The sequence below is a fragment of the Anas platyrhynchos genome, chromosome 22 (genome assembly GCF_047663525.1).
Source record: "Anas platyrhynchos isolate ZD024472 breed Pekin duck chromosome 22, IASCAAS_PekinDuck_T2T, whole genome shotgun sequence".
Lineage (NCBI taxonomy): Eukaryota > Metazoa > Chordata > Aves > Anseriformes > Anatidae > Anas > Anas platyrhynchos.
Window position 1 is genome coordinate 10,878,701 of NC_092608.1, and position 12,131 is coordinate 10,890,831.

Below are 12,131 nucleotides of genomic sequence, written 5' to 3' on the forward strand. Positions count from 1 at the left end.
AACTACAAACACCTTGGTCTTAGATTCAACTGACAGAAATGCTTGAGTTACTCATAATGTTTCACTTCATTGTATATATGACTGGAAACCAGAGACAAGACTGGTAAAATCATTCCTAGAACTCTGTGTTGTTTTCCTTCAGGTACCTTGTCTCTCAAGTCGGTGAGGGCTGGGACAGAATGAGATTGGAAAAGTCAAGTGTAGTATTCATTGTTACAGAAGTAGTTGTCCTGTATCTTCTATGGCAAAAGAATTTTCCTGAATAAATATATAAATAAATAGATAAAATTCCCCTGGCAAAGATTGGAAGCTGACACTTACCTGAAAGTTACCAAAGCAACTTCCTCCCGGCAAGGTAACATAGCTCACAAATGGTGGGCCCAGGGAGCTCAGTGATTCATACGCAATGATGCCTTCGCTTGGGAATATGGCCTTCTGCTTCTGTTTGCTTTCCCAGAACTCCTGCAATATTGCTACAACATTCACTGTCAAAGACATAAAAATGCTGAATGTAGGATGCATACATGTCCTTGATCTTAGTGTTTTCTGTGTTACACAAGAAATGCAGACATATGAGCTTGATACATTTATTATTGATAATAAAATGTCTGTGATTATCTCTGCTGGTGTGAAAAATATGATTTTGTGGCAATTTTGGACTTTCTGGGATTGCAGGCTACTGTAGTACATAAATTGCAGGTCAGCAATATTGTACTATTAAGTCAATGTGTTGGAACTTTGATATCACAGCAGCCATTAAGCTGCTCACTTTCAAACATGAGAAAATGTTATACTCAGATTCCTCTTTTCCATTCTCAAAAAAAACAAAAACAAAAACAAAAACACATGGTCATGCAAGGAAAGCAGCTGACTTTTAATGCAAAACTTTATGAAGTAGCTGGAAAAAAAGGTGTTGTATATTATGATGATAATAGTTGCAGGCTAATGTGAAAATAGAAATGTGAAAACCAGAAATCCAATTGACATTATGACTATTGAGCCAGTACTCCAAAGTTTTACGTTCTGTGTTGGGGTTTTCTCAACACTTTTCGGCTTGGACTCGAAAAGAATTTTAGTATAGTTTATCTAGACTCCTTTTACAGAGCCATGTGTAGCTTAGAGATAATTTTCTTTCTTTCTGGGCATCGTTCAGCAGGTGGTGAGCAATTGCATTGTGCATCACTTGTTTTGTACACATTAGTGGTATTAATACTCTTATCATCATTATTATTATTTTCCTTTTTTTTCTTCTTCTTTTTTTTTTTTTTTTTCCTCTCTCCAAATAAGCTGTCTTTATCTCAACCTACAGGCTTTCTTTCTTTCCTTTTTTTTTTTTTTTTTTTCTTTTTCCTGATTCTCTCCCCCATCCCACAGAGGGAGGGAGGAGGGTAAGCAAATGGCTGCGTGGTGCTTAGCTGCCTGATAGGTTAAACCACAACACTATGCAAAAACAAACAAATGAACAAACAAACAAAAAAAAAAACAGCTGTGTATGATGTTCATCATTTCTCACTTGAAAATTTAAATTCAGAAGGTAAGAAGTATGTTTCTTAATTTGGACCTTCCAGTGGAAGTATGGAAGCCCTAGGCAGCAGTATGGGTCCTTCAGAGTACTGATACTGGTTCAGTATCAAGTATTAGTGCATACAGGAATCAGTGGCAGAGATAATTTTCCTCATACATGTACATGTATAATTTTCCTCTTTCTTCATCTCGTCTGACCTTGTTAGTAGTGGAATAATGTAGAAGTGATCCATTTTGAGACAGTGTCACCCTGGTGGTAGCTCACATGCAATCTATGGACAGGGCATTGCTCTGTTTGCTGCAGGGTGAGCAATGTGAGCTCCAATATTGTCACCGCCTGTTTCCTGACTTCTGGCAGCTGCACTGCTCTCACAGACAACAGCTTTTCTTGGCATTTAGCCATGACAAGGGCAGACACACAGAGTGTGGTCATCACCAGTTCCCTTTTTGCTGTGCTCAAGCCATGAGGAAGTGTGGGTGGCGTGGTCTGAGCTCTGGGGAGGCGAGGCAGGGTGTTTGGAGCACACTGCTGTCTGCCACTGGATGGTGTCACGGATGCAGCAGCAGTGTTGGCTCCTACCAGTTCTGGCATTTTGGGCATTTAAAGCTGCAGAACTCTCATGGCATTGGAATATTGCTTCACCGTAAAGAAGAAAGCTATCTGAAATTTCCATTCTTGTTCATGAGTCCTTTCGATGGTAATTCAGCATTTAGACAGCCTGCATCTCTCACTTGGCTGAAAGTTTCCACTCTGAAAACTAATATTCAAAAGACTTTTTAGAGCTATAGAGAGGTATCTACTTTCACTGCAATACACCAACAGAAATATATTTCCCTTCTTTTCCTGAAATCCTGAAACATGCTTTAAGCTGTCTCAAATTTTACAGATAAAGCAATATTTTACCAGAGGACTAGTAAGCAGTGAGTAGCTGCTACAGATTAAACTAATACGTGTATGACTAACACAGAAACAGTAGCTGAGCAGCATCATTTTTATTCTGTTTAGAATTTCTGTCAAATGAAAGCTATGTGCCTATCCCACAGTGCAGCTGGATATCTCTGTAATTAAGTAATTAAAAGTGCCTGGGTTTGTACTGAATTGGATAAACATAAAACCTGGCTTAGCTGTGAGGATGGTAGCAGGAAATACTTGGTGGTATATATGTAGTGGCAGCATCAAATTATCACTGCAGTTTTTGCTGTGATTTTTTCAATCCTAGCCAAAACTAGCACCTCAAAACAGTGATGAACATGAAGATGCATCAGGTTAAACTACAGAATGCAGCCATGATATCAAAGCCTCAAACTTTTTTTTCCCCAAGAATTCTTTATGTTTTGATTTAATTAATTTTATTTTACTCAACTGTTTAGCTTGAATCAGTATGTTTATCATCATTAAATTAAAACAGCATATCAATTTCAAATATATAATTAAAACAATTTCAGCTAAACTTGTAAAAATTCGGTGTGTGTGAAAACAGTTCTCTACTAAAAAAAAAAAAAAAAAAGATTTTATTTATGCCTAACAGCCACTACAGCCACTATTATTTTTTTTTTCCTTCATTATGTATCACATGGATTTGTAGTAGTTTAGGAAGATGTGAAAAATGTATACATATGATCAGATGCACAATCAAATATACTAAGTTACTATTCTAAGATAGTAACTAATGATTACTAATATGATGATTACTAATGTTGTATTAAGATCTCTCAATATTCATTTTTCCTGCAATCACATGCATTGTTTGCCTTCATTTCTAAACATTCCAGGCAGAATGTTGTTCAGTCTCTATGCTGTATATCAGTATTTGGCATCCAACTGGCTTAAGTCTAAAAATGCAGTATGGAAAACAATGAGAATTTTCAGAAGTACATAAATGAAACAACAAGATTCATGGTTTAATGCAGCAAAATACTGTAATTTATGTCTCATTTTGAAAGGACATTCTCATTGTAATTGACTTTCGTATTTTGAAAGATGCCTATGATGTGGTTGAGTTTTTAAGATAATGCTTATAGTATTTGTATGCAATGACAAACAATTTTCTTCAGGATTAAATCATCCATGCTTTAAAACAATTTATTTTGTACACTGTCAGTTGCTGAATTAGTTAACAGTATTGATTTTGTTGTAGGCAATGCCAAGACCCCATTCAGACAATATTTTATCCACTTTATACCTCAGATCTTTCTCAGTTAGAGTTTCATAGTAGTACGTGCATCACCAAGTTCAAGAGCAAGAATTCCATATACCCTCCTTTAGTACTCTCCCATCTGTGAATATTAATGGTTCCACAACAGTCTATTTGAAGCTGGCTGTAATGCCTAGTTACGAGGTGAGAAGATGATTTTTCTTCTCTACTTTGCTTTTTACTCAGCTGGAAAAGCCTCTTGCCCAGGGGCTGAGCATTGTACCAAATGAAGCTGTCCCCAAGTGCAAATCCTGGTAGAGTTCTTGAAGTTTTCCTAGACTCTAAGGACTTTTTATTATTTATTTATTTATATATATATATATATATATTTGAATTTAGGACAGGCTGCGAGTTCTGTGGAACAACAAATATGTGGGTTATACAGCTGCATTTACCCTAAAGGAACCCTGAGCTCTTTTGAGAGTTCAGAAATACAGTTTGATGTGAACTGTGTTTGAAAGAGGATTAAATGATAACACATTTATTATAACACAACATTGTTTTCCAGACAATTTCTCACCTTTCAGTAGCAACTGTCTTGCCTCTGCTCAAGGAAGTCTGTGAGTCAAATTAAATATCATTCTAAGTGGGAAACAGAACTCTCCAACTTGGATTATGTCAGTAAGTTTGCACTGCATTGATGCCAGAAAAAAAATAGCTCCAGGTTTCTGTGAATTACTGCTAAAAATACTGGCTAGGCATTCACCTCAACCAAGGCAAACAAACAATGCCATAAACAGGAGGCTGGCCAACTGGGAGGGGGGTGTTTTGGCCAAGACTGGAAGGGCAAATCGGAGTGGGAGCCAAGTGACTCTGCCACTGAAGTGGAATGGAGTCATATACTTGACAACGTCTCACTGCCGAGAGAGTGGAGTATGAAGAACACACACACAAGATAACCACCTACTTTGTCATTTTAAAACTTAAAACAGCTGTTTCTAAAAGTCCTTTTAACTGCCTTCGTGGATTTAATTTAATACGTGAATGCAGAAGAAAAATACAAGCTTTTTGAATGAAAGAAATATGTAATATGAAATCTATTAAAGAAGATTCTTCAGTGAGAGGCTAGTAAAGTTCCCTTACATGTCTTAAATCAAGCCATGGCACATAATCAGTAAAACTATATCGTTTAAACAAAGTTCATAAGTTACAAGTGCACCCTTCCCCAGCTGCAGCCTATTAAGGCTTGTAACTTAATGCATACATCTTAGGGAAGCTGTTAAATTGGGCTCAGGCTAGCAAAGAGATACTGTTTAAATCTCTAGAAAAAAAAAAAAAAAGGCAGCAACTGGAGTGGGATCCAGCTGTTTTGAGGGAAGGTTTTATTGCTTCTCTTTTGATTTATTTTGCATATTTTTAAACATATAAATAATAGCTTTAGGAAAAAAAAGGTACAAATGTGAGTAGGCAATATCAATTAATTTTCCCATGATCTTACTATGCATTTATCATATATATTATGTTATGTATTAGCATGTTAGCAGTGATTTTGTTAGGATATTCTGGTCCATACTATTCTGTTCTCCATGTATATGTACAAAAATAAAAAGCCCCATATCCTTACTAAACCTAATGAAATTAGGTATATTGTTAAATATATATAAAAACATTATCAAGTATCATGTACTGGGACACCAACAATATGCTGAGAGGACTTCAGGGGCATTTTTCCTTCTCCATGATGGATTTGGATGCTATATGAGTGAGCTGATCTAGCAGTGGACTACTAGGTGATTCTGTCTAAAACCCTTAAAAAGCACAAAAAGTAGCAAGATGTTGTTTCAGGAAAAGAAGATCTGATTGTGGGGTGAGATTCCACTTGTGAGAAGCAACATCTTTAATTGGCAATGACTACCTTAAATCCAGCACTGACTGACAGTTCCTAGACTTCAAGGATTTGGAAAAAGAACAAAATAAAATTAAATAAATGAACTGGATGGCCTCCTCAAGAGCCATTCTGAACATGTTACCAAGTAAAGGAAGAAAGAAGAAGATGTTGGAGGCAAGCAGCTCAGAGAATGGTGTAGGCTTTGTGAACCATTGGTATGTTTGTAGTCACAGCAGATTTAGATGCAGCTAGGGAAAGGAAGGGTAGAGACTGGGAGGGTTTCACTGACACCACCGTTGGACTGAGGCAAAAAGTCAATCCCTGCAGCGTTATGAATTGAGTAAGCAGGTTATCACTTGGAACAGAATGAGTAGACATACTAAAGTCAGGTGTTTTTAAGCTGATAGTCTGAAGACAACTGTTAATCATTGCCAAACAGCTTGGCTTGGTCTACATTCTTATGTAGCATTACATGGGAAAATGATAAGAACTTTGGTATAATTTCAGCATCTGAATATAGCAATAAAGAATTATAAATTGGTCAATCTCCTGTGATAATCAGAAGTATAACTGATTCGCACAGGAATAGTATAGTAATAATAACATTAATCTAGAAAGGAAAAGACTGTTTGTTTGATAAAACTTTTAATCTTGTAATATTTCTCCAAGGCAACTGACTTACTCTGGCTATAGTGCACTTCAATTTAAAAGCTTGTATCAGAGAGCTAGTATGGTACCCACTGACAAATCTATTTCAATGTTAAATGAAGAAAAGTGAGCTGGGCTGATTCTACCAAAAATTATGGGCAGATCCCCATAAGTTAACATACTTTCTTATTAAAAACTCTACAGTCTAACCTGTCCATCTATTGCTGACCTGAAATCTTTGCTGGCAAAATGTGCAAAGGAAAATGTGCGATTTGTTGCTACCAGTAAAAAGAAATGGAGACACAGTGCTGTTCAGCTGATGTAAAATCACTTTGCTAAATGTTCACAAACCAACCAAGTAGCAATCCAGCTAGGAACCATGAATTCAAGTCAGGGCTTAAAAAGACTTTCTGGAAGTACTTAGCTTTTTTCCAAGCTTTATCATAACTCCTACCTGATACCATAATATTTTTTGATATGAAAACGAAGTCGTAATAAGGTCAGCATATGGATTAGACCAGTGCTGGGGTTAATTAGGTCTGCATGGTAGAAAGCATTATCTTTTTATCATGTTATCTGGGATGGAAGCTACATACAGCGCACAGTTCAGGGAAACACACACACCAAAAAGCAAACACAACTCTTGCAGTAGCATGAGTTGAGCACTGGGCTCCTTCTTCTTGCCTTCCTCCTCCATGTCTTTGCCTGTCCCATTCTTGCTGGAGCTGCCAGCCCCTCTGCAGCCCACTGTTCCCCGTCCCCCATCGGTGGGCTGGTGACAGGCCTGCACCACGGGGCCTTGCTCAGACCCCTGCTCTCTGCCAAAGATTGTCTACCACTATAAGGATAAAGCATTCTCATGGCAGGGAGGAACTTGTGAGAAACAAATTATCCCTGCTGTCTTGTTGCCAGGGCACCCAGCCATGATCTTGCATCTTTCCCAAATCCCATCATCTCTGCCTCTGCTGGGCAGATGCTAGCCCAGAAGGAGCACTGCTGCAGCAGGCACAGCACCACTCACTGTATTTGCTCCTGCAAGCTGCACCCAGGAGGGCAGGGACTTTTGAACATCTTGTCTCTCCCTGCTGCTGTTGAAGAAAGCCCTCTGTGAGACATTCCCAACAGAACAAAGTGTTGGGACAGTGCAAGCCAAGACCTCTAGGTTGGAATGGGAACAAAAAGTGTATGTGGTGCTGAGCAGTGATGAGCAGACTTGCTCTGACATCTTGCCCTAGCAAAACTCAGTCCTGTTGACATACTGAGTCACACCACATTGTGAAAAGGGTAGATGCTGCTGCAACAAAGTAGATCCTGAATGGACTTCATTCTTACTTTGTTCTTTCCAATAAGGTCTGAAAGTAATGCGTTTGTAAGAGATGTGGACGTGGTCCCATGGGGAAACATGAGACACTATGTTCTTTCTAGTCTAATACTTGCTTGCTGTATTTAAATCTGATTAAAAGTCAGAGATGGACACCATCTAGATCTAAAGATGACTTTTTGCTGAAGATAAAAAGAATGCATGTAAATTCTCATCTGACTTACAGACAAAGCACTATGAATGTCTGTCACCAGTCAGAATTAGTGGCACACACTCACAGCAACTTCAAGCCTGTATAGGTTAAATTTATATTAGAATGCCTTCAAAATTCTTTTCATACCTCAGAAAATCTAAAGTAGAAAAAAAAAAAAAAAAAAAACTACTCGAATCCACTCGCACTTTTGTTTCTATTTAATCATCTCTCCCTCCCTTAGATCTGTGGGTGGTCACAAATGCATTGTCCAAGCAGCTTGTACATACACTTTCAATAAAAGCCTTGTCAGTAGACCTGCAGGAACTGGTTACCAGTGGAAACTTATGAAAGGGAATGCCCCTCTCCTCGAGCCCACCCCCCACACTGCACCCCGATCAAATTCTTTGTTCCTGTGATGTGTGTACATTCACAGACTGCTCCACGAGGTCCCAAGACTGCAACAGTAATACAAACCTACCCAGCAGCATACAAACCTCCTGCAGGGTGGTCTGAGAAACAGATGTCAGACTCCTAAGCTCTGGGACAGATCTTATGCTACATTCACACAAGAGTAGCATCCTTCTACAAGAGTAAATCCAACTTAGTCCCAGGGAACTACTGGGTCAGCCTCTGACTTTTCAGTGTGGCTATGAGCATAAGAATCTGGCAAGTGGAGTTGTTTAATGCAGATGTACATGGGTTTTTCCCCTAGGTCCATCACTAGCCATGTCTTTAAGTCTTTATTCCTTTTACAGCAAGTTTAGAAGGCAACAGTTGACTGTATGAGACTGATTTTATTAACTCTAACAGAGCTGTTGACAAAAGAATGAAGTGGAGATTAAATAAATGTCTCTGCAGTGTGCCTCAGGTCACACGGGAGATTACAATTAGAAGTGAATGTTAAATAAATAAATAAATAAAACTCCCTTCTAAAAATCTAACATTGTTCCAGCATTGTTTGCATGTTAAATGATTGACTAGGTGATTCAGACTGAAATGACACCCAGCAAAATACTAATTTTACAATCAAATTGTTTATGTAGGACCGGATTTGGGGGCATGACATCAAGAGATCTCATTCACCTGTGAAGAAAACTGAGAACAATGGAATTTAACTATTGTTTCATTTGATCTGTTGAAGAGGGTTTTTTCCATTGTATGAAATCTGTGGATGTATTTTCTAAGAAATTACTAATTAAATAGCACTTTGTTCCATGCATAGCCCCACTCAAATCATAAATTCAAATTTAAATACTCTTATTTCCGTGATGTGAGTTGCATTGAACTCTGTTTCAAGGGATGCATCAGGCCAGTTTATTATGTGCCATCTACTGAAAGGTACTTCAGAACATTTCACAAGGGATAGTTTGTAAAATGAGAGAGAAAGAGAGAATAAATAAGTGTTTTGGCCAGGTTTAAAAAGTGCATCCATAGTCAAGTCTGATATGGGGGGGGGGGAGGGAAATCACATTCCATATACTTGCAGGAAAACATCTTATGTTTTAAGATTGCAATATTTGATATTTTGCAGTACTACAGTCAAGAAAGGTAATTTATAGGACAAACTAACCACAGAAAGAGAGTTGGCATAAAGTTTTCCAAAATTGTCAAGCAGTAAAGTTTTTACCATGTTATTAGAATGTAATTAAATATCCTAGGTAAAAGTTGTGAATCAGTTTTCTGAAATGCAAACTTAAAAAATAAGCAGCAACACTGCCTTCAAATAGGCAAGATAAAATAATGATAGTTTGTGGTATGCACACGAATACATGTACAAGCATGTTAATTACTTCTCTCTCTTAATTTGTTGGGTACAACAGACATTTGAATTAAATACACTCACTATCAGGGAAATAAAATCATTATCTTTGGTACTTACGGTCTTTAAAAACCAGGGCAGGGTCTCGATGAGGCAGAACTTGGGCAATTACAAGTTGCAGAGACTCCAAGGTTCTGTCCATCTCTGCTCTGCTTTTCCAGAAAGCAGCCACAAGCTGCCCTCATGCCTGAGTCAGGCAAGTCCTGTACCAACTTTCCGCAGCTCATTGATGCGCTGGATTCCTGAGGAATCTCCCCACGTCTCCCAATCAGGCATTGCCTCAAACCCCACGACCCTCCGCAGGGTCCACCTCCCCGGACTGCTTATCTTTGCTGTATGCTGAGCTAATTAGCTGCAAAGGCAGGCTGACAGGCGCATTCCTACTCCTTCCTTCTGTTAAACACACCCACCTACAGGCCAGGGAGAGAAGCTAATCACCAGAAAGAAGTTTGTTTCATCGGTTTATTGGCGATGTGCTGAGGCAAAGACCTCTCTGGTTCATACCAAATGAATAAAGAGACTCTCTTGCTCACCCAAACCCTCAAATTATGGAAAAGATTGCAAATATAAGGAAATACTTATGTAAAGCTATACTAAACGTGATAGCCTGAAAGCAGCATGCAGGCTCTTGTTTAAAAACAACAAATTCGATAAAAAGTATGGTGTTTTTTTTTTTTTTCTTCCTGTAACTATGTAACTGGAGAAGAAGGATATTAATGGCAAATAGAAAATTAATCCGATTAGCAAAATTAAACTTGTGATATATTAGGTTAACCCAATTTGAATCTGGTTTCCTGAAAAGCAGTTTCCTTACTACCTATACAATAAATGTATTAAAATACCAGTGAATTAAACTGTTTACATCTAAAAGGACCTGTGGGATATGCAGAGGTCTGAAGAGGCACTCCAATCAAGGCAAACACAGATGCAGTGGCAAAAGCTTGAAGCACGAATGTAAATACATTGCTGTCACACACATTTGTGTAAGAGTCATAAACTGTACAAAATAGTTGCTTTGCTCAGCTTACTTTTATTTCAATTCCAGTAAAGTCTTCTTTTTAATTTGGAAAAAATCCCAAAGTAAGGATGTGTGTTCTTTAATTACTGTACAGTCTTTCCCAAAGAAAAAATATTTTTTTCTTTTTTTCTTTTTAAAGATGCAGCAGTGGAAAACTGCTGGGCAACCTTTTATCTCCATCACTTGCAAGTTTCAGTACATACTGTTTCATTTATAGAGTGTGCATTGCACAAGGTGTATCTACTCTTTATCTTCATGTTTTGTTTACAAATTAATGAACTAACATTGTGTTTGTTTACTAAAACATTTAAAACCCATTTTGTTATTACCCGCACATTCCTTGCTAGGTGAATTCGCTAAGATAATCAATAATGCTATTGTCTTAACCTCTGCATTTTCCCAAGTTCACTCTAAGAGAACTCTAAACTTCATCCCATGTGTAAACTTTGTGGCGACCTTTGATGACTTCAGATATTTCAGGAATTCTGCTGCTTTGAAAAAAAAAAAAAAAAAGGCTTAATAAAGATATATTAAGCTGTAACTCCCTCACTTACTCTACTCTCTGAAAAGTCTCGTCTGGCAGAGTAAATGAAAATGATAACTTACAGCCATCCATTAGAATACCTTTAAAAGAGTTAATGGATGCTTTAAAGGAACATTTTGAAAATAAACAGCATGGATTTCCATCATTCCATCCTTTCTATTCTCATGGAGCACAATCAAACGGGACAGGCTTTGTATATTTTTGGAACCCATTACCAAGACAGACTTAAGGTCATGCACCAGAAAGAACTCACCCACTGTGAAAAGCTCTAAATTAGAAGCCAAAAAGTGCGTGCACATCTTATGCAAAGAGCTTCAACTGAAATCTTATTAAGCAGTCACTGAAACAACCCCTTAACAGATAAGAGTGTAGAAACATAAAAATATGTTTTTTCCCTTTACATTTAAAATGGAAATAAAATTAAATTCAATTAGGCTGCTTTTCTGCCCGTGCTAAAAAGAGCTATTTGCATCAGGAAACAGCCCTACATACCTTGATAACAATCACATTTAAGATTTAATTGGACTTCCTTACTTCTGTCACCAGACCTTCCTGCAGCTTTGATGCTAAAAGAAACACTTATCTATTACATCTCTGCTCCGGCCTGCCATGCTTTTAAGAATGTATACCGCTGCTAGCTAAGACTAGGTTTTTTATTGTAAAAGCAAAAAGACAGAAGTTGAAAACTTTCAAAGCAGAGCATGCTGCAAGACAGGACAGAGGCTGTAATTCTCAATAGACTAAAAGCTGATTTTCAGTTAGAGTAAAGTAGAATATAGATAGTATCAGGTGTGAGTAAAAAATCAACCTCAAATCCAAACTTCCTCATTTCCCCAGCCAAGTAAAAGATTTAAAACGTTGCAAACTATGGGTTGATGACAAACTTTACCATGTCATACGTCTCTAGGAAGGCTCTTCACCTAAATCACAGATACATCAAGATACTTGTTTTTCTAGGTCTTCAGAGACCCAAAATAACATAAAAAAAAACATGGTAATATTTTTTAAAAAGAGAAGTTCAGAATGCTCACCACTTTATGT